General features: G+C 41.7%; 1 protein-coding gene across 1 annotated transcript in view; it reads right to left on the reverse strand.

The window, feature by feature from the left end:
• Positions 1-26,931, reverse strand: part of Csgalnact1 (chondroitin sulfate N-acetylgalactosaminyltransferase 1) — a 313,956-nt gene that overhangs the window by 147,638 nt on the left and 139,387 nt on the right. The gene's annotated exons all lie outside the window — the stretch shown is intronic.

Here is a 26,931-nt window from a genome sequence, read left to right on the forward strand (position 1 = left end):
TGAGATGATTGGGTTATCAGAGCCTTAACCCAATCAGTGCATTAATCCCCTTATAGGGACTAACTGGGTGGTGACTGTAGGTAGGTAGAGCATGGCTGAGGGAGGCAGGTCTTTCAGGGTGTGCCTCTGGGGTGTATATTTTGTCTATGGTGAGGGGAGCTCTCTCTGCTTCCTGGTGCCATGTCCTGAGCCACTTTCCTCCTCTACACTCTTCTGACATGATGATCTGCCTCACCCGGGGCCCTGAGCAATGGAGTCAGCCATCTGTGGACGAAGACCTCTAAAATCATGAGGCTCAAAATAAAATTTCTCCCCTTTAATTATTCCTGTCAGGTCTTTTGCTCACAGTGGCCAAAAAACAAAATGAAACAACAACAACAATAACAACAAATCCTGACTAAAACACGTGGAAACGTCCCAAATCCCTCAGCCTCTGCTCTTCTAGGGGAAAGAGAGAGAAGGTCAACTTTATTCACAAAGATTGTACTCACAAAGAGAAAGTCCAGCTTCTTCTCTATCCCAGGCCTCCTCTTACCTGTCATTAGTGAAAATTGGGCTAATTAGTGCCCCTTCTTGGACCTGGAAGTGGACTGGGAGTTGTATTTGGCTTTGGAGATTTAATAGCTTTGTTCTCAACAGAAATACCACCGCTGCTGTTGGAATTGTTAGTGTGGTGCACAAAGATAGCAGTGAGCATCTCCCACCACTGTGCTGCATCTACTAGGAGGCACGTTTCCATGACAGGCAAAGAAAATACGAAAGTGAGTAAGACTCACTCCCACTAGGCTCAAAATAATAGGAATGGGTGTCGGTCCAGGATCCACCACTTTCTGGTTGTTTGAGTGAATAAAAGGCTGGAGCAGTGTTTGAAGTTAAGATTTTGTAACTTTAACTATAAAATGAGAGAGGTGGCTGAGATGACTCCCAGATCCCCTGGAGCACTTGCAGCCCATGACTGAATGAAGCTCCTGGCATCACCTCACAGGAGAGAGGAGTCCAGCCCCCTGCCACAGCTAATTCAAATGTAAAATAAAGAGCTCCATGGCACCAAGATAAGTGGATGCTGTAGGTGTGGCTGCACTGAATAAAGTGGTGGAAAAAAATGATGGCAGTGCCCTGGCCGGCTTTCACGCCACAGATGGGGCGATGCAGGTTCCAGCTCAGCTACATCCTCCACGGTCCAGGTGCAGGCCGCCGGCACTGGCCATCCCCGAGGCACAAAGCAACACGTGGGCTGCAGATGCCATGGTGAATTCTATTCCCCTAACCTGTCACTGTGCCATTTGCAATTTAGGATAAGAATCTGCCATAATTTCTACATTATCTTTCTCAAAAGCCCAGCCTTCTTATGAGAGCTGGGCCAGCACCGAGCCACAGAGAGGACCACAGGGATAACCTATCACAGCGGACATGTGTTGTGCTCTGGGACTTTGTGTGCATCCTTCCTGTATTGAGGAATCAGCTTCCTGTCCCAAGGAGGAAGGCATTTTTTTCCCAGCCTCTCTAACATTTAGAGTGTACCAACATCTGAGGTCTTTATGTAAAACAACAAAAAATTTTTGAAATCACTGTATGGGGAGTTACTCGGCCTGTGTTCTAATACACAGGCGACATGAACACATTCTGTGATATAGAAATGCAGGTCCTAATATCTCTGTTTATCTATCTATGGACTTTGCACGTGTGTGTGCATGTGTGTGAGAGAAAGAGAGGAGGAGGAAGAGGATGAGGAAGACAGAGGTACTGACTCAGAACTGTGTTGAGCACCTCTTTGGTTTAGTCACATTTCTCAAAACAGTGGGGGATCTAGCTGTCTCCATTTTATCACCAAGCATTCCTCAGACTGACACCCAACTTCTGCCTCCATCTCTCCACTCAAACTGTCCCTGCTAAGGTCACCCCCTGATTTCCACATTTCCAAATCCCAAAGCCAATTTTGCCTCTCCCTCTTACCTGACTTCTAGCCAACCAAGGTCGACACTGCCTAAGACTCCTTCCTCCCTTACACAACACTTTCTCTTGGCTTCTGGAACACCACTGTCACCTGAAGACCTTGGATTCTCAGCCGCTCCTTCACTCTCCTCCACTAGCTTCTTTCAGATGGTTACATGTTGGCAGTTCCCCAAAACTCCCCCCCGTTCTCCTCCTTCTGTCTGGGCAAGCCCACCAACTCTCTTTAGTTCATTCATATCTTCCCTGGACCTAAACCTGCCTACACTTCTTTCTGGCTTTCAAGCACTTTTACCCAACTTCCTACTTGACTCAGATGTTCAACAGGTTTAACAAATCCAAAGCTGAACTTCTGACCCCAGTGCCAAATCCCTCCTCCCCTGTATTCTCCTGATCAGTAAGTGGTACCTGCTGTCACCCAGGTGTTTATGCAGAAACAAGGCCTTGTCCTCAATCCCGCTCTCTCACTCCCTTCCATCTATTCCAGTTCCAGAATCTGCTCACTTGCTCCTTCCTGTCATCACCCTTGTCTAACCCATCACCATCCTTGTCTGAACCACTGCAATAGCTGCCTAACTGGTCCCCACGCCCGCTCTTGACATGTCTAGTGCATTATCCACACAGAAGCCAGAACAATTGTCTTATACAATGAAACTGTCCGAATCCCAGATCATGTAATGGCCTTCAACTGTATTGAGGAGAAATTACAAAACCCTTAGCATGACCTTAAACATCCATCAGGATCTTGTTCCAGCTCCAAATTCATCTCATGTTACTTTCCACTGGAATTTTTTAGATTACATAATGTTACTGCCCACTGCCCACATACCCTCTCCACACTCCTGAAAGGCCAGATAAGACACATTGGCATGCGTTCATCAGTTCCTCAGATGAACTGGGTTCTTGGTTCTCAGGGTCTGCATTTGTGCTGCATATTCTCCTTCCTTGGCTAATTCCTTTTCAGTCTGCGGGTCTGTCATCTCACATCCAAAGGGGCACATTCTCTAAATCCTTCCTCCTATGCTAAATCAAATTACACTTTTACTCTCTTTCAAAATGCTCTTTACCTCTCCTCTGAAGCAGTTACAACATCTTATAATTATATATAGATGTGGATAATAGATGTATATAGAGGTAAGGAGATAGACATACAGGTTATCTGTCTCTGCTACTGCACTATAAGATTCCCAAGGGCAGCAATTATGTCTATGTAATGTTCACGGTAATATCTCCAGTCTCTAGCATGTTCAATAATGAATAAAAAGGTTAATGGACAAATATGAATAGGGTATTTAACCTAAAACAGTTATAATATTTTGCATAACATCTTTTTCCTGAAGTCAATACTACCATACATGCTGCATTCTGGAAATTTTTGGATTACATAAGAATTCCAGTGTGTAATGGACATCTCACTGAGTCTCTCACTGAGAACAACTTCAAAAGCCAGATGAAGAAAAAAAGAGAAAGGAGAAGGAGATGGTCAAGGAGGAGGAGGAAGAGGAGGAAGGCTGCTGCTTGAGGCCCTGGTCTTCAAGAAACACAAGCAGACTTGAGGGGCCGAGGAAAACACAGTGGTATGAGAGCTTCCTTTGCTACCAATTGTTCCTATGGAGACATTCATCAATTCCTGGTCTTCCCACAGCTTAGAGCAGTCTCACTGAGCTGTGGAGACAGGAATTGAATTCAGGACTGCTTGTGTAGTCAGAACTTGGGGCACTAATATCCTGGTGAAAATAGAACCTTCAAGACATGAATCAACCCTTCTTCTCAGCCCTTGTGCCCAAGGCATTTGCTAAACCCAAAGCCGAGAGTTGTAAAAGGAGAGGTAAATAAGCAGAAGGCTGCTGCTAAGGGGCTAAAATGCCAAGCAGAGCTTTGGACAGTGTCACTGTGCTTGGGACTTGAAGTTTAAAATCTACCGTAGGAAAAGAACCCTGGTGAATACCTCAGGCTTTCAGTTGAAGCACCAATGGGCTATGTCCAAGGACATTTAGGTTATTTTTTTCCCCCAGTAGACGGTAGAATATAGTTGTTCACATAGAGCCAATTGACAATTATGTAGACTGGAGTGGAGTTTCAGTCTGATCTCTGTTTCCCCGACTCTTAAATTACTGGGGTCTCAACTGATAGCAGGCAGCAAATCTACAAATTTTCATATATAATGTCAGGAATGTGGTAAAATTACAAAGTACCACAGAAAGAAAGAACAAATGACCAAAAGCCAAGAGAAAGAAATTGATAATACATAGATGAAGAGGTCTTTTAGATACTGCAATGATGGAAAAGAAATTTTACTATAAATACATTAAGAAGACAGATTAAAGATGGATAATTTTACTGGATACCTGGAATGTATGTAAACAAATTAGTGGGAAATATAAATTGAAGTTGAAAACTCAATATATGAATGCAATAGAAGGTTAGATAGCAAAAGAGGGTTTTGCTAAAGTAAAATAAATATAATAGAAAATATCCAATCAGAAGTATAGAGAGAAAAAACGAATTGAGCTTAACTGATATTTGAGGCATGGATAAAAGTACCTGGAATCCTAGAAGAAGAAGAAGACAAAGATAATGACAAAGAAGCAAGAGTATCAGAGCTAGTCACCTAGTTTCCCAAAATTGATAAAGATATCAAACCCCAGATCCAAGAAGCTCCAAGAACTACAATTACAGAAGAGAAAACACACCTAAAGCCCATCACAGGAAAACTATTGCAGATCAGATATAAAGAAAAATCTTAAAATAAGTCAAGATGGGGAGAAATAAGAAGAAGGCAGCAATAGAGGAAATAAATAGCGTATTTAGCCTTGCTCATATGCCGTGCTCAATTATGGAACTATGATAGCTTCTGTCACCCATTTTGCTATTGAGTCAGACTAAGGATAAAATTCAGGTAATTTCCTCTTAAAATCATAAAATCAAAATCTTACATTCACTGAAGGTAAAATTCTGCCAATATCAATTTTGCCATATAAAATCTGTTATTGTTCTAATGTGTTGTAAAAACCTGTCAATTACTCTGTAAAAAGAAAAGGTTTTTTATTGAAGTCTGATACTTCTTTAATTAATAAACTGAACATGAAATATACTTCTGGGGCTGGGGATGTGGCTCAAGCGGTAACATGCTTGCCTGGCATGCACGGGGCGCTGGGTTTGATCCTCAGCACCACATAAAATAAAAATAGAGATGTTGTGTCCACTGAAAACTGAAAAATAAATATTAAAATATTCTCTCTCTCTCTCTAAGAAAAAAATAAATATACTTCTGCTAGTGATATCAACTGCATACTGATTCATATGCATTATTTCACTTTTCAGGGTCCCAGACCCTTAAAGTAGGGGATAAAAATGAGTTATTATCTTGGTGTAGTTAGATGGACCTCTTATCACGTAGACAGAGGTTGCTTTTGTAGATAGTTAAGAATGATGAGCATGGGGCTGGAGCTGTGGCTCAGTGGTAGAGCACCTGCCTTGCATTGGTGAGGCCCTGGGTTCGATTCTCAACACCATATAAATATATATATATATATATATATATATATATATATAAATATATAAATATATATATATATATATATATATATATATTTGAAATTCTGATGAATTTCAAAGGATTTATATGTTTATTCTGATTTTTCCCAACTTGGAAATTTATTTATCTTAGCAAGAAAATAAAGCTTAAAGATAAATTTCTTTAAAGGCAATATCTACCAGTCAAAGCTCTATTTGAATAATCTCTCTAACCCAAATGAGTCCTGGAAGTTCCGGTACAGAAAAATAAGACTTGAAAACAGAAGTGTTCTGCAACTTGTCACTATTCCAAGAAGACCCTGGATGCCACTAGACATGGTGAGTGGCAGTGTGTCCCCATTTAACTGGTATTTTTAGATATCATCCTAGTGAAAAAGAACATGAAGACTATGATTCAAGTTTTCAGTTGATTTAGAGAAAGCAACAGGTGAACTTTATGAGGGAAAAATCAACAATTCCACATAAAGACTAACTCAAATCTACAAGGTGCATTAGTTATGCTATAAGACGCAGCATAAAAAAATGAACTTGTTACTTATTTCCCCTCCAAGTCCTGACATTTGAAAGAGCCTGAAAGCATCTACCTAAAGCCAACATTTCCTATAGCCTTATATGCGAAGGAAATTGTCTGGCATTAGGAATGATACACATAACCAGTGCTCAGCCTCGTTGATCTGAGTCCTCTCAAATTCAAAGTCAGGGCAGGTGGCCAACAGATTTTGGAAGCTTACTTAAATTCTTCAGTCACCTCCCTCCTACCCACAAGTCACAAAGCCTCCATGTTGGGTTTGAAACTACCAACAAACCCAGTCATTTGAGTGTTCAGACCCCTTGACCAGGAACTGGCTTCGAGATGGACCCATGACCCAATCCCAGCCACAGGAGGACAAGTCTTGAACTCCTCTGGGAAGACTGAGACAGAGGTATGCCCACTCTTCAGTTAGACTGAAATTTAGAGGTGTTTTGCCTTTCCCCACAACCTGAAAATGAAGCCAAGGTAAAAATCAAAGCAAAGAGATCTGAGTTCCTAGATCAAGGCATCCCAGAGTCAGATGCCCCTGTATATTTTTATAAGCCACTATATTCCCTGCTTTTCGTGAGCTGTGCTAACAAGAGTCCCAACTCATAGGCTCACTCTGAAAAAAAAGTCATTTTAACAGGTACCATTTTTGAGGTGCCTCGAAAGATTTCCCAGGTAAAAGTCCTGCTGAGTGGGTGGGCCAGTAGCCAGACTACACCTGAAGGGCAAGCCCTGGCCAGGACACACGAGCCCTGGAGAGGGAAAAAATTCTAAGTTGCACTGGATATAGTACCAAGCTATCACCTATTGATGGTATCTGACCAGCCTCCAATATGAAAACAAAAGTAAGGTTATTTGATTTCATTCTAGGGGACCTTGTCCCCAAACTTACCAGGCTACCAAATTTCTTAGCCCACTCTGATAATAATAAACAGGTATAATTCAAACAACATAGCAGCAGAAAACTACATTCAATTTTTATTAAAATTATCAACCGCTATACATTTAGTTGCTTTGATATTAGCCCTTGCTGGGATTATGTTCATTGGCAGCATTCAGTTTCAGCTTACTTAAGTGCTTCGGTCACCTCCCTCCTACCTATGAGCCATAAAGCCTTCATGTTTGGTTTGAAACTGCCAACAAAGAACCGAGCATTAGCCTGCAATCACTGAGCAACTGGAATAATATTTCAAAAGCTTCCCAAATCTGTGGGCCACCTGCTCTGACTTTGAATTTTGAGAGGACTCAGACCAATGAGGCTGAGCACTGACAACTATCACTCTATGCAGCCTGCAGCTTCTGGGGTGTGTTTACGTGGCTCAGTTGTGATTAAATGACACATCAGAAGCACAAACTGGGCCAAACTTAATAGGCTGCTACATTAATAGGCCTGGCTGAAGTGTTTCTTAAAACGACTCCAACTAAAAGCAATACTATCTACAGTGACCAAAGAGAAGAAGCCATGTCTGCCATCCACTAGCCTTGTGAATTGTGAAAGATCACTTGCCTGTTTAGTTTTTTTTTTTTTTTTAATCTGTAGAACATGAATCAAATTAAATGATCGCCTTCCAGAACTAACATTTGAGAAGTTTTGTAATGTCTAAAGCTGGTCGCTTAAGAGTCATGTGCCTCCCAAGCAAAGTTATTTGGTATTTTGCAATTAGGTTATGAAGCCAGTTAATATTACTCATAGGGCACTTTTGCAAGTCTGTGGTGATTTTCCTATTTGAATGTCAAACTGAGCTAAACTACAGTACCTTTTATTTTCTTTTGACAGAGTAAGGCTTAGCTTGGAATCTGAATTAAGAGAAAGCTTAGGGGCTGGGGATGTGGCTCAAGCGGTAGCGCGCTCACCTGGCATGCGCGGGGCGCTGGGTTCGATCTTCAGCACCACATAAAATAAAATAAAAATGTTGTGTCCACCGAAAACTAAAAAATAAATATTAACAAATTCTCTCTCTCTCTTTAAAAAAAAAGAGAGAGAGAGAGAGAAAGCTTAGGCCAGTATTACCCTTGGATTAATATTTATTTTACTAATGTTAGCTAGATCACACAGTGATATTCTATGTCCTCCAGAGAACTGTTTATGCCATTATAAAAATTCTAGTTAACACCACTAAATTCTAGACATAAGACACACTGCTAGTGAACACCATTCACTGCCTATTCAAAAATTCAAAAGAATCAAAAGAAGTGTAACTGAAGTATTCTTGTTGGAAATAAATGTATGGATACTTTGACTTAGCCCCCAGTGTGACTTTTTGCTTTCAGAGTGTATCCTATAATGACTGCTGACAGAAAGCAGCAATAAATAATAAGTCTTAAGACACTGGTTTTAGGCATTTCTTTATTTTTTTAAATTTCTACCAGATTATGAGTTTACTATCTAGATTAACTACAAAGGAGATCTTCTGAAGCAAGACTGATAGCGATACTGACATGACACCAACTGTAGACAGCAGGACAGGGAGGTGGGGACTTCAGGTGGACTTATCACTTATCTCCCTAAGGCTCCACCGCTCATCTTTATTTAAGGAATTAATGAGACGTACACTTTCCAGGACTGTTGAAGAGAACAAAGGAGGAAATTGTACAGGTAAACTGGACCACACAGTTCTTGGGCTACTCTACAGAAATGAGCTTCCTTGGCTGTTAGAGTCTGTAAACAAGTCAAAATAACACCTGGCATTTTGCCAGGGGAATGTTAGAGTTCGTAAACAAGTCTGGATGGTGCCTGGCAAAATGCCAGAGGGAGTGGTTTGAGAAGTAACAAAAGTAAGTCATTAAGTGTGGAGATTGCTGATTGGTTGACTGATGTATCTAGTTTATGCTAATTAGATAAGCTGTGTGGAATGTATAAATACTGCTCTTGTCCTGCAATAAACGGCTCCTACTCCTGCTGTATCAACGTACACAAGTCGTTCGTCACCCCCCGGTTATTTTGCCCAGCCAGCCGGGCTGCGGCAGATGGTGGCCCGTACCGGGAACCCCGGGACACTCGGGGGTAAGTGATGAAAAAAAAAAAAAAAGCTGCCCGTCCATAGATAGGACGGGAGCAAATCTGCTCGTCCCTAGGCAGATAGGGCGAGAGGAAAAATGGCCATTTCGAGAAAATGGAGAAGATTGATACAGTATGTTTGTGTCTTGTTTTGTCTCAGTGTATTGTATTGTCTTTATGATGAAAATATGGAAGGGGTGAGAAGTAAATTACTAAGGGAAGAAGGCACCCCAGTGGAACCAAGAATAGTTAGGGCGTGTGTTGATAGAAGCCCAGGAACTCTAGTCAGAAAGAAACAGAAAGTTCAGAAGAAGAAAGATTATCAGAGGAGGAAGGATTATCAGGAAAAAAGTTGCAGCAAAAGGCTATTACTGAATACTTTTCGTTACCGGAGGGTGCGTGAAGCTGAGAGGCAGCTGCCGAGTGTGCAAGCCGGTCACAGGGCAGCAAGGATTTTCCAAGAGGCGGCGGCGACTGGCCCTTCCCCGCCTCCTGGCCGGGGAGCTGGCTCTTCCACTGCTGCGAGCCCAAATCTAGACCTGACCTGGAGGCACAGTCTCGCAGGCTCTTGCTCCCTGTGCCCAGTAGCAGTTTGAGTCGGGGACACTCCCCAGGGCCATCTGGGGCTGCCCAGGCACTACAGCCAGCAGAAGACGCTACTGGTGTCCCTGATGTTTGGTCATTTTCAATGCCAATAACTAAGCTACAATGGTTCTCCCACACCTGGAAGCTGATGAGTAATGAGCACTATTAATACTTATTTCAAATGCAAAAAAAAAACCTTGAGATAATGTACTAAATTGTTCAGAAGGTTGTTTTCTTAGTAGAATACTACAGGATTTTCTTTAGCCATCCGGAGTTCCTGCCTTTGTCCCATGCCGGTAAAGACCAAGGTGGAAGAATTTCCAGTGTTGCTGAAAACCGGATGAAACTTCGGCTGAGAAACAGAGGAAACTTCGGATCAAGCTAGCTGCCTGCAGAACTTACCTGGACTGTGATTTAAGCTAGCTGCCTGCAGAACTTACCTGGACTGTGATTTACCTAGACTGTGATTTACCTAGACTGTGAGTTAATCTATTGAGACTGCTTTACCTGGACTGAGACAACAAACTGTAATCTATAACAAATTGTAACTCGGTATCTTTGCTAACAGTGTCATTGCTGGTATAATTTTTCCAAGGGCTTCTTGCATGGAGCCATCAATTGGCTTGGTATTGTGGCATTTTGTATCCTTCCTTTCTGTTTGTAACAGGTTATTTATGGTGTTTTTGTAAAAACCACTATGGTCGTTATTTAAATTAAACAAAAGGGGGAAATGTTAGAGTCTGTAAACAAGTCAAAATAACACCTGGCATTTTGCCAGGGGAATGTTAGAGTTCGTAAACAAGTCTGGATGGTGCCTGGCAAAATGCCAGAGGGAGTGGTTTGAGAAGTAACAAAAGCAAGTCATTAAGTGTGGAGATTGCTGATTGGTTGACTGATGTATCTAGTTTATGCTAATTAGATAAGCTGTGTGGAATGTATAAATACTGCTCCTGTCCTGCAATAAATGGCTCCTACTCCTGCTGTATCAATCTACACAAGTTCTTTGTCACGCCGCCCCCCCCCCCCCCCCCCCCCCCCCCCCCCGTTATTTTGCTGCAGCCGGACTGTGGCACTTGGCTTTTCTTCTGGCCCATGTGAAGGCAAAGCACTTCAGAGAAAGTGAATGCAAAAGAAGAATGCAAATCAGCATAGGAATGCAAATCAGCACAAGCAGGAAGAGGACTGCTTTCCTACTGAGCTCACACTCTCTAGTAACTACTGGCATACTGCTGCGGCAAGGACACAACCTTAGCCCATTTTCTGTTGTTCTAACAAAAATATCTGAGACCAGGTAATTTATTAAGAACAGAAGTATTTGGCCCATGGTTCTATAGGCTGAGAAGTCCAAGAACATGGTGCCAGCATCTGCTCTGCGTCTAGGGCCTTCTTGCTGCATCATAACATGACAAAGGGCATTACTGACAAGACAGAGTAGGGGTGTGTGTGTGTGTGTGTTCTTATAAAGCTACCAATACCATCATAGGGGCCCCACCCCATGACCTCATCTAATTCTGTTAACCTCCCAGAGGCTTCACCTTTAAAAACCCTTGACCTGACTTTGGGGGCTAAGTTCTCAACACATTCACTGTTGGGGATCATTCAAACTACAGCAGCCAGTGAGCCACTGTGACTGCAGAAGGCAAAGCAGGACGACTCTCATCAAAGCACCTCTTGGGCCCCTGAGCACATGCTTGATTCTCCAGTCCCTTATGAAACATTTCATTCTGAGCGTTTTCCAAAAGCGATGATAGAACACTTGCAACATGGCTGATGATTCTGACTTGGTGTCATTGTCCTCTGTTTCTACCTGTGTCCTCACTGGGTAAAAAAGACCTACGGCTGGGCCACACCACTTCCCCATACCTGTGTTAGTTCCCTAAGTGGCACTAGAAAGGCTGCCAATCACACTGAGCTACAGCCCGCCTGGCTTCTCACCACATGACACCAAGGAGCAGAGATTCTAGGGGGTGTTGGGCCATGGGATGGAAGATGAGAAGAACCCACAGCAAAGCCCACTTCTCCAAGAGAATGGCCGGCCAGTCTCCAACGTTCCAAGTCATGAGTTGTGTCCACAAAGCTGAGTCCAGTCCAGGGTGGCCTGCTTGGAGGAGCCCCTCAGCAGTGGTCTCCCTCCTGACCACTTCTTTACACCTGCCAGCAGCCTGCCAAGTCCAGACCTGCCAGGGATAGTGTGAAAACCCAGGCTGGAAAGAGCAGGATGGGGCCCAGGGAGCAGAGGACCTTAGTTTCTTTCAACACGAAACAAATCCCCTAGGAAACAGGCAAAATGGAGACACCTATGGTAGCCATATAGAAAAGAAAGAGAGCTTAGAAGCCTCTTCAGATACAGAGATTCTCAGCCTCTAGAACATATATGGGCACCTGCGGTGCTTTTCCAAGATGTAGGTAACTGGCATCACCCTGGCCATACAGAACAGAGACTCTGGGGAGGAGTCTGGGCATCTGTAGCTGTTGACAGATCCCAATGAAAGGGAGGGAAACACAGGCTTAGTCCACTGGCTTAGCAAAGTACAGATCAACTGGGCAATCAGGTTTTCCCAAAAGGCACTGTGGGCAGCTTCTCAAAGGCTAGTGGGTGGAACGCTGTTCTTAAGAAAGCCAAGAAACGTCATGTTGGAAAAGGACCATGTGGAGATGAAAGCTGGGAACCCCAAGGTTAAAGAGAACATATATCCTTACTTTAGAACTCCCACACCCTACCCAGGCCACTTGCCACAAGAAGGGAATTCATTATACAACATTTTCCAAACTTATTTGATCAGAAAAGTCTCCTGGAAAACATCTTACAGCACCAGTTATGTCTGGAACACACTTTAGGAGATGTGGTCTAATATAATTGTCCTTCATTCACCATCTCTAGTTTCCTGGAAGGACAGCATGGTAAAAATCATCATAAAAGCATGATGCGTTCTTGCCCCACGTGTTTTCCTGACTCCTCACTGCTGGAGTCCAAGGAAGAGCAATTGTTGAAAACCAACTTCCCCTGTGGACTAGATTGGAGTCAGGTAATGAGAACCCACTTTCCACATCTCCCCACTTGGGAAGTTAAAGTTACCCCAGACGACTCTGCACTTTCCTAACACAGCCCTCCTACAAACAAGGAGTAAGTAACAACAACCGAGTTGTTGGTGAAGATGAAACTGTGTACACATGAGTCAATTTCTTGGAATAAAGTGGCAGACAGCAGTACTGAACCCCCACAGGTACCTCCTTATGTAAAGATGATGTCACAGAAGCTCTGTATGCCATTGCTGTACTAGTGAATGGTAAGGGCATTCATGGCCCGGTATTCCGACAGAGTGTTCAAGGGACCCTGAGCTCATACTATGTCCCATATTTCCCCCCATCCCTCCCCACTTTGGGAAGTCAGATTTTAAAACAGTCAACCATGTGATAAGCTTCTAGCTATGAGGGGCTTTATATTTGTACTCCCTTTGGGACCAGCATCACAAATATCTAACAATATCAAAAATGCCTTGGGCAGGTTATTCGATTAATGACGACAAAACTACTAATAACATAGTAATACTCTCATACCATATTCTATCTAATGGGAACTCATCGCAGACGTTAATATTTCCATAGATTATTATTTGGTTCTTATGAACTAATAAAATAAAAGTTCATGTAAGCAAACTTAGATTTCAGTAATTGTTTTAAGTCAGCTTTTCCGCTGCTGTGACTAAATGATGTAATCAGCTCAATTGTAGAGGAGAGAAAGTTTATTTGGGGCTCACAGTTTCAGAGGTCTCAATCTACAGACAGCAAGCTCTCTTCCTTGGGGCTTGAGGTGAGGCTGAACATCATGGCCCAAGAGTGTGGCAGAGGGAAGCAGCTCACATGATGATCAGCAAGCAGAGAGAGAAAGATCTCCAATTGCCAGACACAGAATATATACTTCAAAGCCACGCCCCCAATGCCCACCTCCTCCAGCCACACCCCACCTGCCTCCAGTTCCCACCCAGTTAATCCCATCAGAGGATTAATTCACTGATTGGGGTAAGACTCTCCCCATCCAATCATTTCTCCTCTAAACCTTGCATTGCATTGTCTCACACGTGAGCTTCTGGAGGACACCTCACATCCAACCCATTAGTAATTTATGTCTTAAAAGAACACTGATTGCCTAAATGTGAATGTTTTGCATAAAATTACGCATGGATCAAAGCGTGCCCAGGCACTCGGTTGACAAACATGCTGAACGTTTCTGAGACACCAGGAAGTGCACAAGGAGTTGGAAATAAAGCAATGAACAGAGATAAAATCCCTGCCCTTATGAAACGTCATTCTGGGCCTGGGAATCCACATACCTGACACTTGTCATTTCAGTTTTCTTGTGGGGCTTCATCACTATTTGAACTTCTCTATCCCCAAGATCACAAGAATAATGAGCTGCTAAACCTCAAAGCACGTTAGCAGTCCTGTGACATGAGTTCCAGAGAGGTGGGCAGGGAACTTGGGTCCCAGCAGTACTTGTCCATGTGGCCTTAGATGATCACTTTACATTTCTGAGCTTCATTTTCCTCTTTTATTAAACAAGGACTGAATTAGAGTCTCGCTCAATCGACAGAGTTAGAGGGCTCTGGGAACACATGGCGGAAGGAGGACATTCTGGTTGGTGGAACAACTGAGTGGGCCAGGAATGCTGGACATCCTGCATGTCACGGGATCAGCCTAGCCCAGGGTCATGGTGACCTTGAGAGCCAGGATCTGCTGACACTCCGGTGGGGCCTTTTCTGGACATTCTGCCATTCCGTGCTTTCAAGGATTGCCTGGGTGCTATGCAACCTGTTTGCTGTTCATTTGCTCAGGCTTACGAGTGCCTGAGGTGGAAAAGCAATCCACCAAGATCCTCGCTGAGGACATTCCACTGAGTGCAGACTGTAGCTCCTAGTTATCACTCTACAGCTACCAAAATTTTCAACTATCCTGATTCCTTTTAGGAAAGTGTTTTTTTTTTTTTTTTTTTTTTTTTTTTGTAGCTGAAACTCAAATCAATAAAATTAAAATTATCATGTCAACCAGATCTAATTTCTGCTAGGATCTAGCTATTTTGCACAGCTATTGTGTCTTGTTACAAAGAGAAGGAAACCTGATTACAATCCTAGTTTTCACAAGATTTATAGCATTCTTCCAAAGCCTGAGGTGGATCATGCTAAAATATTTTATAAACAAATCATTAATCTAGAAAAAATAGGCAGATTGTGGAGAAAATAACAGGCGAACCAAATCAAAAAGGTTAAGTAAGAAAGTCAACACATAAACAATGTGGTTCAATGGCAATTCTTTTCTTCCCTGGTAAACAGGATGAAATACTGTATTAAAAGACACTAGTCAGGCCTCTCTAGCTGACACACAGCATATGTGAAAGGACTTTTTACCTTCTGCTGGTTAGGTCAAAAATCATCCTCTTATCTCTACAATAGATAATACTATTGGTTACTTCGGCTGCCTGCCCCTTTGTGGTAGTGTTATTATATCTCCTACAGTCATTTGACCCCAACCTGCCCCTAAGATACATATTTGGGTGACTGAAGACAACAGAAAGATGCTAAAACATGCCCAGAAAGATTCTTTTGCCTAAATCAATAGTTCTCAAACTATGCACTGAAGAACCCTGTGGTACCTAAAGGGTGTTCCAAGACATTTCAAATTGTCAAACAAATTTGAAATGGACATCTGCTGCAAAATACTAGGTCAAAGGAGTTCACACTTCCCTCATTAGATGGTGCAACATTTCTCCTGATGTATCACAGCTTTGCAAAACTGCTTTTTCAGCAGTTGCTGTAATAAAAGGCAATTAATCGTGACACAAAATGGGGTGGTGGGGTCCAATTTGATTTCAAGGTTTGCAAGGCTGTGCTGAGCCCAAGAGATGCAGACATATCATTACTCAACTACTGTGGTTACAAAGAATGAGGTAAAACTATTGTTTTCCTTTCACTTTATAGTATTATTATTTTTTTTTCAAATAGCTATGAAGTTGTTAGGACAGAAATAATCAAGCTGCCAAACCTAACTACTTAATTTTAAAAACTGTTAGCTGTTTCTTTGGGTCAAGGGAGTGCTACAAAAAAATTAATGAGATGCTAATGGCACCATGAACTAAAAACACTGAAGAACCTCTGACCTACATCTCTTGGTCAGTCTCCAAAACAAAGCAAAATAATAGGAAGGTTTCTTTTTGAAAGAGCTGACATTTGGAAAAAAAAGAGACCCCTTCCTAGACTCACCCTCGTGGAGTCACAGCGGCAGCAACAGCTGCAGACCCTGCAACCAGCAGAAGGGTCAGGACCACCAGGTGAGCTGCACCCCACCAGGAAGGTCTGCTGCTACTTTTGTTTTGGGGGGACTCAAGGGTGGAAGAAGAACAACTGGCGTGTACACTAAACACTGCTTAAAAGCTAGGGGTACATATTCAGACACTAGATTGCATGTTTTCATTATGAACTTCAAAGGGTGGGCTCTTCAGAATTAATCACCAGGATACAAAACATAGCGTTCTGGAAAACATCAGTGATGGCTACTTTCGCTCCCTGTTAGTCGCTTATTCATGCATCTTCAATTTGTCTACCTGAAGCTCTCATCACAGAGTAAGATTAGGTGGCAGACTCCCTCTGAGCTGACTTTCCAGCTATACAGAAGACACTTTAAGAAGGCTAATTGCACAGTGGGCTCATAATTGACTGACAGGTATCAAAAAGGAAGGGAGAAGAATAAAAGCAACTTCTTATTAGTTTAAGGAAAAAAATAATAACAGTGAAGAAATCGAACATCACTTTGTGTCACCATAACGAGGGACAGATGGACACCAGGTGCTCTAGAGGTGATACTCTGATAAGCACACATCCATCCCCACTCAGGCAGACTTCATGCCAGAAATGTATAACCTGCATCCAATCAAGAAAATTACTCCTCCAGCCCAAAATAAAAGATTCTTTTTTTTTTTGAGATTTAAATGTGAGTTTTATTTGAATGGAATTTTTGCCGTTTTTACTTCCAAGTAGCATTTGATAATAAACCATATTTATTTTTATGCATTGATTCTTTTTTTTTTAATTTTTATTGTTGGTTGTGCAAAACATTATATAGTTATTGATATATCATATTTCATACTTTGATTCAAGTGGGTTATGAACTCCCATTTTTACCCCGTATACAGATTGCAGAATCACATCAGTTACACATCCATTGATTTACATATTGCCATACTAGTGTCTGTTGTATTCTAAAAAATACATTTTTTAGTTGTTGATGGACCTTTATTTTATTCATTTATTTATATGTCATGCTGAGAATCAAACCCAGAGCCTCACATAGGTGAGGCAAGCACTCTACCACTGAGCCACAACCCCAGCCAAAGGATCCTTTTTTTTTTTTAAGTTGTAGGTGGACACAATGCCTTTATTTTTACTTATTTATTTTTGTGTGGTTCTGAGGATCAAACCCAGTGCCTCACCCATGCTAGACGAGCCCTCTACCACTGATCCACAACCCAGCCCCCAGGGATACTTTTTAAAAGAATAGAAGCTTATATTCTTCAAACACATCTTTTTCATGAAAGATAAAGAAAGGCTATGAAAATGTTCAGATTAAAGGAATAAAGAGACATAGTAACTAAATACAGTATCTCATTCTGTGCTGGAGGGAAAATGCTATAAAGGTCATTATGAAATAAATTTATAAGACAAGAATATATACAAGAATATATAAGATAAAATTAAATAGATGCTAAATTTACTGATGTTGATATCTGCACTGTTGTTAGTACATGAGAATATCTTCATGTTTAAGAAATACACACTAAATTTATGATGTATGAACCTGTTCTCAAATAGTTCAGAAAAAATATTATGATATATATTTTTGTATGTGTGTATAAATAGTGTATGTACACATATATATGCATACACACACACACACATATTTTAGAGAGAAAGAGTCAAAGGGAGAAAGAAAGAGCATAAATAAAAAACAAATATTGCAAAACATTAACAATAGGTCAATCTGGGTCAAGGGTGTATGAGTGTTCTTTGCACTATTCTTATTTTTTGCAACTTTCTAATACTTTGACAATATTTCCAAAAAAAAATCAAAAAATAAAATCCTATACAGATGCAAGAAGCCAAGTGCTTAAGTAAACTGGATATTTGCACCACAGATCAAGAAGGTATGTGTCAGAAATACAAGGTCTGGTGACAGGAAGTTCACTACAAATTCACTGTGTGAAGGAACCTTAGGCCTCCGCCTGTGGCAGGTGCTACAGTACAGGACACATAGCAAAGAGGACTGAGGATGTCAAGCAAGAAACAAAGAAGCTAAAAGGAGCCCTGACTGCAGAGGTGTGCCACCTGGGAGTGACATGTTGGCGTCACTGTGTGGCACTCCTGTGGGAGCTGACCACAACACAGAGCTTCCCCAGAGATTCTGTTCTGCAGGTGTGGAGTAGAGCTTGGGGACCCTGAATGTTACGCCAGTGTCCTGCTGCAGGTTGATCCAAAGACCACACTGTGGGCTGCACCTCCCAGCTGACTCTTCCGGTGCTGGGAACCTCCAGCCCCCAGAGCCATACTTTAAGGACAATGGTTTGTTCTTTTAAAGGAGGCTGCAGATTTCTCTACAGGGTATGAATAAGGAGAATAGTTTTCATCTTAAATCAAATGAGCTAGAGACTCACCCCAGAGAAAAAGGATGCCTGGCATCAAAGGGTGTCTGCGGCTCCTCCCATCAGCCTCCCTAATTACTCCACACCCTTCTAGACTTTGGCTCAAGCATCACTCTGGGGGCTGGTTCCTGTACTCCTTCCCTCCAGGAGGGGCCAGAAGCCCCTCTTCCTGCTCCCAAGTCCCTCTTCCTCATGCCTGTTCTCCACCTTGTGCCCAAGATGTCAGTTTCTTCCCTGTTTCTCCCTCCAGGCTGCTCCTTGAAGAAAAGGATTGTGTCATCCCTGCCTGAATCTCCAGCATCTAGAACAAGATCTGCTCATGGTTGATATCCAAACCATGGTTTGTTGTTTAATCAATTAACCCACTAAGAAGCAATTGCAGTTTTCAATTATGTACCCTGGTAAAGGAAAAGGGAGGAAGGAGTTATCAAATATATATATTTTTTCCACTTTAGAGAAGTGCAAGAGTGTATGTCATGTTGTATGTATTGTATTGATAATGACTTACTGAATACCTACTACGTGCCAGGTACTTCATAATCATTCATTTCAATCCTTACAACTTTAAAAGGTAACTTCCACTTCCTTTTCCAGTGGGAAAAGGGCAAGGGGTTGATAACATGAGCTGGCTCACAGAACCGATAAGGGTGTGGCTGAGGTTTCTAGAGCCTTTGTCAAGCCAATGCTTCTCGGCTGGGAGAGCTCTGCCATAACCACACCACCAAGATGCCCAACAACTAGAGGGGAAAAGGGCTGTAGGCACCACATGTGCCCCTAAACTAAAGTAGAAATTCCTAGATGACAGCATGGTCTGCCACCAAGGGAGGAAACTGCATGGGTACATCTCATGAAGACACTGACAGTGCAGACTCACTGGTATCTATGGATTTCTGTTTCTGTTCCCCAAACCGACATGAAACAATTTGATAAGGGAACTAGAAGTGTAACCAACAGGATAACCAAGAGTTACTTCTTTTTTTTTTTTTTTCTGATGCACTTTTTACTCTCTCAACGTGAATTGTTTTCATTCATTCGTGTACATTTTTATCTCCAGTTTCTCCCATGATTTATTTGGGGGAAAAAAAATGAGAGCCTTCCCTTGAGAGGGAAGGCAGACCTGAAGCCAAAGAGGTAAGAAGAACAGACACTGTGGACTGACAGCTCAAGTGGACTGAAGGCTCCAAGCATTTCGCCACCTCCCTTATCAGAAGGAGGTTCTGCTCCCTACCCACACCCTTATCACCTACTTACTGAACATTTGTTGAGTACCTACTGTGTGCCAGACATCATGCTAGGCACTGAGGATGTAAACGGCTGTACCCAATGGGAGCCAGTACACTGAGAAATCCCAGCAGATGGGAAAGAAAAGCAAGAAAACCAAAAGGCCACAGCATCACTGCTAAGTGCCACAAAAGGGGCAAATTAGCCCAGAAAGTCAGCCCAGGGAAAGGGTTCAGGAAGAAGGGCTTCCAAAGCCTGTCTTTGAGAATAAGTAGCAACTGGTCTAGCCAATAGGCTGGAAAAGACAACCCAGGTAGAGGTCACAGCAAAGCCATCAGCTAAAGGGAGAGGGGAGCGGTGTTAGGGAACTGTGTAGATTTCATATCGCTGAACAGCAGAGTAGGGAAGAGGGAGGATGAGTAGCCTTCAAGGTCACCCTGGAGGAGATTCTGACCAGGGAGTGGATGAGCACAGATGCAGTCTTTAAAGGCCATTGTGATGGTGGGGTGGAGGAAGGTGACTGCAGGAAGATTGAGTTCAGGAGAGCATTGTAGAGTCCAAGTGCAAAGTGATGTTAGGGCCTGAACCAACCAGAGATGGTAGCAAAGCAGAAGAGACAAATGGAAAGTAGAAGACAGCACTTGGCAACAGGCTAGGTAAGCATGGTGAATGAAATAAAAAGGGATGTTGAGGACACATCTGGACTTCTGGCTTGTAGATCTAGGTGGGAAGGAAAGTAAGAAACCAGGCAGAGATGTAATGAGTCAGGGACACGTGGTAAACGTGACCCAGAGTCCACAGTTCAGAGAAGTAGTGTGAGCTGGGGGTACAGTAAGCACTTAAGGGATCAGAGTTCACTACTTTGACTAAAAGAAACTATGTAGATGAAATAGATGAGAACAGTCTTGAAGCGCTAGAGAACATCTATAAAGGAGACTACACAGAATAGCCAGAGAAGTAGGAGGAGAACTGCTAAAGGAGCTTATTATCACATTATATAAATAAGCCAAAAAATTGACAGTTTCAAGGACAATGGTCAAGGTGTCAAGCATTGAAGAGGTTGGGGAACACCTAAGATGCATAATCTGTATATCAATCTCAGCTGCTATAGACAAACACCTGAGCCAAAGCACTTGTAGGCACAGGTTTACTTAGTCCAGAGTTCTGGAATTTCAAGGGATGGTGCCAGCATCAGTTCAGATCTGGTGAGGATCTCATGGAGGATGGCACCAGGCAGGAGCACATGCAAGAGGGAGAGATCATACTGCCTCACAGGAAGCCAAAGGGGCCAGAGCATGGCCAACCAAGAACTAATCAAGGAGTCCAAGAAGGATCACTTTAGTTCCTTCCCAAGACACGCCCCCAATGACCTAAAAGCCTCCCCTTAGGTCCCACCTCTTAAAGGTTCCATCGCCTCCAAACATCGCCACATCAAAGACAGAGCTTCCAACACATGAAACTCTGGTGGACAAAGCCATCCAAACCATAGCAATCTGATACCAAATCTAAGTACTCAAAAAATTAGTTAACATGCCTTGAGTCAAATTATGATGAGATGAACAAAAACACTGAGACTGAAACACACAACAAGGACTTTAGGGGAAAAAAAGGTAAATGACCATATAACATAAAAATAACCAAAAGGCCCACATTAACCTAGCAAATCTATACCTAGATATACTCCTCATTTTAATGTAACTAAATTGGGACAGATGTGAATTTTCCAAAGCTATAGGTAAGAGTTTTAATTTGCCTTCCTAAAGAAAAAGTCATCATAAAACTCAAATGTTATAAATCATGTGATGGCATTTAATTTTTACTTAATTTTTTTCTCCACCCATCAAGACCTCTACTCCTTGGCATATAACCTGTACATTGAGACATGGTTGGCTATTCACATGTTTTCTAAAGTTAGAAAACACATTTTATGATTCCAATATCCCTGGCTGCAAATTTTTATTCTGAGATTTTAATTTTCCAGCTTTCCCTTCAATTCTGTGGAAAATACTTCTAATAATTCCTTTTCTGCATAATTTAGACTAGTTGATTTTTGTTTCTTGCAACCAAGAATGCTAAATGACATTTTATTTTGCCAAGAAATATAATTTAAAGCAATCATTAATGTAATTAACAAACCATCCTAAAAGAAATTTTAAATTTCAATAAATAAGAAAAAAAGCCAGAACCTTAAGGTACAAGTTATTCTTTGAAAGGGAACATCAGCTCTTTGAAAACAACACCCTATTTTTCTCACTTGTCTGTGGATGACTGAGACCTTCACCTGAGCCTGGGTTCTAATCCAGTAACTAGAACATGGCAACCACATGGTGCATTTAACACTTGTAAGCCTTGGTATGTTTGCTGAATTGAAAATATGTAGCACTATATTGAAACATTTAGGTGTAAACATTAAGCCCTATTTCTGATTACTGAATATTTTTAAAGAAATTCAGAAAAAGATATAAAGTATCAGCTTGGATTAGATATTTGCCCAGTAGAAGAGATGAGTTTAATTTTTCTCAGGGAGGCTTGCCAACATGATTGTGTTAGTAAAAATGTTTATAAACCTAAGTAACATTTTTATAAACCAGCAGTACATTTGCAGCAGGTACGTTTCCTCTGCCTGCCCTCCTACTCTGTTCACCGCATGCTCAGCCCAGACCTTCCTCCCTCAGGACCTTCTTTCGGCTCCCAGCTCACCTGTCCCTGCCTAGTCCAATTCCAGTTTCATTGTAAATTCTTCAGAAAGATAACAACTGTGGGTCAGAACCTTTGAGTAGAAAGAGAACCTAAAAAGTCAGCTGAACATTTTGAAACTGCACTCTTTCACACATTAGAGGGTTGTACACTTTTAGAGTCATGGTTTTCCATCAGAGAGGTCTGTGAGGGTAATGAGGGGGGAGAAAAACAAAAAAGACGACAGTTGATGGCTTCCATGAGCAATCCAATCAAACTCGGGAGTTTGCCAGGCCCTCGGCTTGTGACAGAACAAAGATTTCTGCTCTTAATCATGAAAGTAATTTTTAAAGTGTCATACAAGTATTTCTGGATGAGCAATAAGATCCTATTATCTTTTTTTGGAGGAAAAAAAAAAACAGTTAGGAAATGAGTAATTCTGAATCAGGTTTTAACTGCCAAAATAGGCAACAATAAGAAAAGGTATAACCAAGGTCTAAAATTAAATTCCAAAGATCTTACCAATATAAATACAGTTTATTTTTATACATAATACATTTAAATTTAAAAACAGATTTATTTGTTTTTCAAATAAAAAGTGATATTTAAAAATATCTGAGCAAAGGAGAAATGGAGCTCAAAGAATAAAAAGTCCCCAAATCAAAGAAATTCTTTTCAACTTTTTTCTCATTTTAAAGGATAATAATGATCCTTATAAAAGCAAGCACTTTGACTTTATATTTAATTGTGGTAAAACATATAAAACATAAAATTTACCATCTTGGCCATTTTTAAGTATACAGTTCAAAAAATTTACCATCTGAATAATTATAAATTCATGGTCCACAGTTCAGTAATCCTAAATACATTCACTATTGTGCAACCAATTTCCAGAACATTTTCATCTTGCTAAACTGAAATTCTTTATCCAACCAACAAATCCACCATTCTCCCCACTCTTGTTCTCCCACCCTATGCTACTTTGTCTCCATAAGTATGACCACTCTAGGTCCCACATGTAAGTGGAAACACAGAATTTTTCCTTTTGTGATTGCTTATTTCACTTAACACAATGTCCTCAAGGTTCACCTACATCATAGCATGTATCAGAATTTCCTTGCTTTTTAATGTTGAATAATATCCCACTGTATGGATAGACCTGTTGTGTCGATCCATTCATTTGAAAATGGTCTCTGGGGTTGCTTCCACCTTCTTTGACTTACTTCCAAAATTTTTATTTAACTAAGCAGGTGTGGCTTGCCAGTGTCAGATTGGCTGGGTTCAAATCCCTCACCTCCACTGTGGCCCAGAAAACACAAGGTTAAAGAGAACGAAGGAGGCAGAGGCAGAGGAAAGGCAGGGACAGAAAATGGGAATGCTGGTATTGCCAGGTGATGAGGAGGGTTTCAGAAACCAAGAGCTCAATCCAGCACTTGTCAGTGAATTCGACTATGGACGGACAAGTGCTTCGTGCTAAAAATTCAGAGACCATGTCTCCTTTGGGGACAATGATGGTCAAAGGCTATCTACAGGTAAATAATTGCAGACAACGGGAGAAGATAAGGCAACAGAGGGGCACAAGGGACCAGCCTAGCACAGGTTGTGGCTCAGGAGAGATGCCCACCTTGGCCCCTGCAGCCCCAGCCTGAGCTGAGTCCCAGGGAAGGAAGGAGAGGTTGAGTGAGGGTAAGGAGAGAGGGAGGCCCTGGATAGGGAAGGCTGAAGCGGAGGCTAGAAGACAAAAATGAACTCAACTTACTCAGACAAAAGTATGAAAAATGTATCTCAATAAGCAGAGCCCTAAACCCGATTAGGAAAGACAAGAAACAAGACCTAATTAAGTATCAATCAATACGAAGAAATGAAAACCTGCCAGAAAGCACACAGAGAAAATACCCATTCTGGTGCCAGCACGATCCTCCTGGGATCGCCCCCACTGCAGAAAACAAACCCGTGGCTCAGGAGTATAAATTAGAATTGAGGCGGTCAAAGCCGACACTCATTAAAAGCTTACAGACTTTATGTCGCACCTCATTCCATCAAATGAAAATATCTTAAAAGTTGAAAACATGTCCAAAAGACGTCCACTTCATAAAAAACAAGCCGCTCTGTTTAATTCTTTGGCTTTTCAAATATAAGCAACTTGCCAAAGAGACTACATTATATTTTTCTATTAGTATAGGCATGCCGTGGCTTTAGGACAGGGACAACTTCTGAGAAATGCATCGTTAGGTGATATCATTCCTATCCAAATATCACAGACTGCACTTATACAAACCGAGAAGCTATGACGTCACTAGGTGATATAATCTTATGGGACCACCATCATCGTTAATGAAAACGTCGTCAAATCGCATATGGCTGTATGTGCTTATAACACCTGTTTTGTTCCCCCCAAAGATTGGATCAGCTACATTTTATGTTATGTGGTAGTCATGTTTCATGAGCTTGTAGAACTGCAAGGACCTACAAGGTTATGTATCCACAAACAAATCTCTACTTCCCAGACGCTACTGGAGGAGCTGGACCACCAAAATGAAAAAGAAGGTCTGCCTGCTGCTCCAGGATGTGTTCAGAAGGCCACCCTGCAAACAGTAGTGACAATGTGATGGCCTGAGCCATGCAGAAGAAACCAGAAGGGGCTGGGGGATATAATAAGAGGCAGCACCTTCAGAAATGAGAGGCACCCCTTTATTCACTTCTCCATTGTTCATCCATCCATCTCCCCATTCATTCCTTTACTTGGCACTTCTCAGGAGCCAGGGGCAGGTTCTCAGGGCTAAGCAGCATCTATGAAGCAACGCCTGCTTCACTATGGGGATTGCTATGGAGGTGAGTTCAAAAGACAAGTTCTGTGGGGAGCCGTAAGGAGAAAGTATTTCAGGTAGAAAGAAGAATGTGGAGACCAACAGAGCTCCATGCAGTCTCCGTGAGTTAGGGAGGAGCAGGAAGGGAAGGGATCATAAGGTAAGGAGATCAGAGCAAGTGAGACCAGAAGTACGGGGAACCGGGTACAGTCCTGAGACAGAAGCACATCTCTCCCTTGACAGGAGGAAGGGAACTAAGGATGTGGGAATGTGGATACCTTTCAAGATAGAGAGAAGAAGGAAACACATTAAGGAGCTGTCACAAGTTACCGAATGAAGATTAACAATAAGGTGAATAGCAATTCACTGAGTAGCAACCATGCTGATACAGTTTCTCTAAAGTATGTGTGCAGGACAGGAAGATACCCCTACTGCAACACTGTTGAGGCCTAGTGCTAGCAAATATTTGAATCAAGCAATGAACTCCTCTTGCTTGGGATTCCATGGTTACCAAACCCGTGCCAGTGTGGTACATCGGTCTACCAGAGGGAGAACACAATCACTCACTAGGTTTTCAATTTACACTTTGATTTCTTGCAGGTCTGGGGGAGGTACACTGCTGAAGAATGTTCGAGACTGGAGTCCATAAAAGTGAGGTGCAGTCCCAGGGAAAAGGATCCCTTTCCAAGCTCACAATGCCCTGGAGTTTTGGCTCCCTGGCAATGTCTCCTGTCTCTGTACTAGGATTCAACAGCCTTATGACTATCGCTCAAATTCAGCCTACGCTGTACAGCCTTGCCTTTCTTCTACCAAATATTGCCCTGTCCTGCTAATCTAAACCTTAACTTCAGACCATAAATATGCTGTAGCTTTGCCTTTTCCCAAGTAGACCTCAATCAGCCCTTGGCTGCTTCTCTAAGTTTACTTTGACTCTTTTCTAATATTATCTCAAGGTTTGGACAATTATGATCTCTAATGACATTGTGCTCTTACACCTTCCAAGTCATTCTCAAAAACATTAAACTTCACAAGATCCAAGAAGAGAACAAACAATTCCACATGCCCCTTGAATCACTTATGCCTCTTGGTCAGTTGACTTGCTACTCAGAAAAGAATTTGTGAAGAACTATTCAGCTATTTTTCCTTATATTTTAACTTTTGGTTACAGTTATTTATATTTTCTCTATTATTAGTAACTCAAAAGCCATCCCCCTTAAAATTGCACACCCTGTCATTTTAGTGGAAGGCATTTCATTAATGCCAAACCAAATGATTTGACTTCTACTCTTTTCTCTTTCTCAGGATAGCAAAACACACAGGACCATGAATAAAAACTCTACAGACATTTGTTCAATGAAGAAGGAAGACAAAGGACACTTTTTGTAGGTATGTGTATGCAGAACACAGCTTGCCTATTTTCATTTTTATGTCTACTGAATTATTTCTAGAGAAAATGAAAAAAAAAAAGTATTGTGCTGCTAAAGTTGAGAACCATCTATACAACTTCCCAATTCAGACTGTTGCATTTCAACACTAATGATGTCCCAAAGGTGTTGGTTTTGTTTTCGTTTTTAAGTTTAGTCCTGCCAGATGCAATAAAATACCTTATTGCAAAAAAAAATACTCTCAAAATTATAAGTTATGAGAGCAGAATTGAAACAATGTTCCAGAAATTTACATTTGTCTTCAGCCAAAAACTCACCATATAACCCATTAGGGGGCTCTTCTCAAAGAGTTCTAGCAAGTATGCCCCTGAGATATTGTAAGTTAGAAAAGAAAAAAAAAGATTACTCTTCAATTTCCTAAACGACTTTCTTTAAATCATTATTTTGTAGCATGGTCAAAATTATGATACCCATATGATTGTAGGTAGGGTAAATATTTTAGAAAGTTTAATACTCTGTCCCAACTTCTAAAAGGAGGGGGAAAATTCTGCTTAAGTGAACTTTAA

The sequence above is a fragment of the Marmota flaviventris genome, chromosome 3 (assembly GCF_047511675.1).
Source record: "Marmota flaviventris isolate mMarFla1 chromosome 3, mMarFla1.hap1, whole genome shotgun sequence".
Classification (NCBI taxonomy): Eukaryota; Metazoa; Chordata; class Mammalia; order Rodentia; family Sciuridae; genus Marmota; species Marmota flaviventris.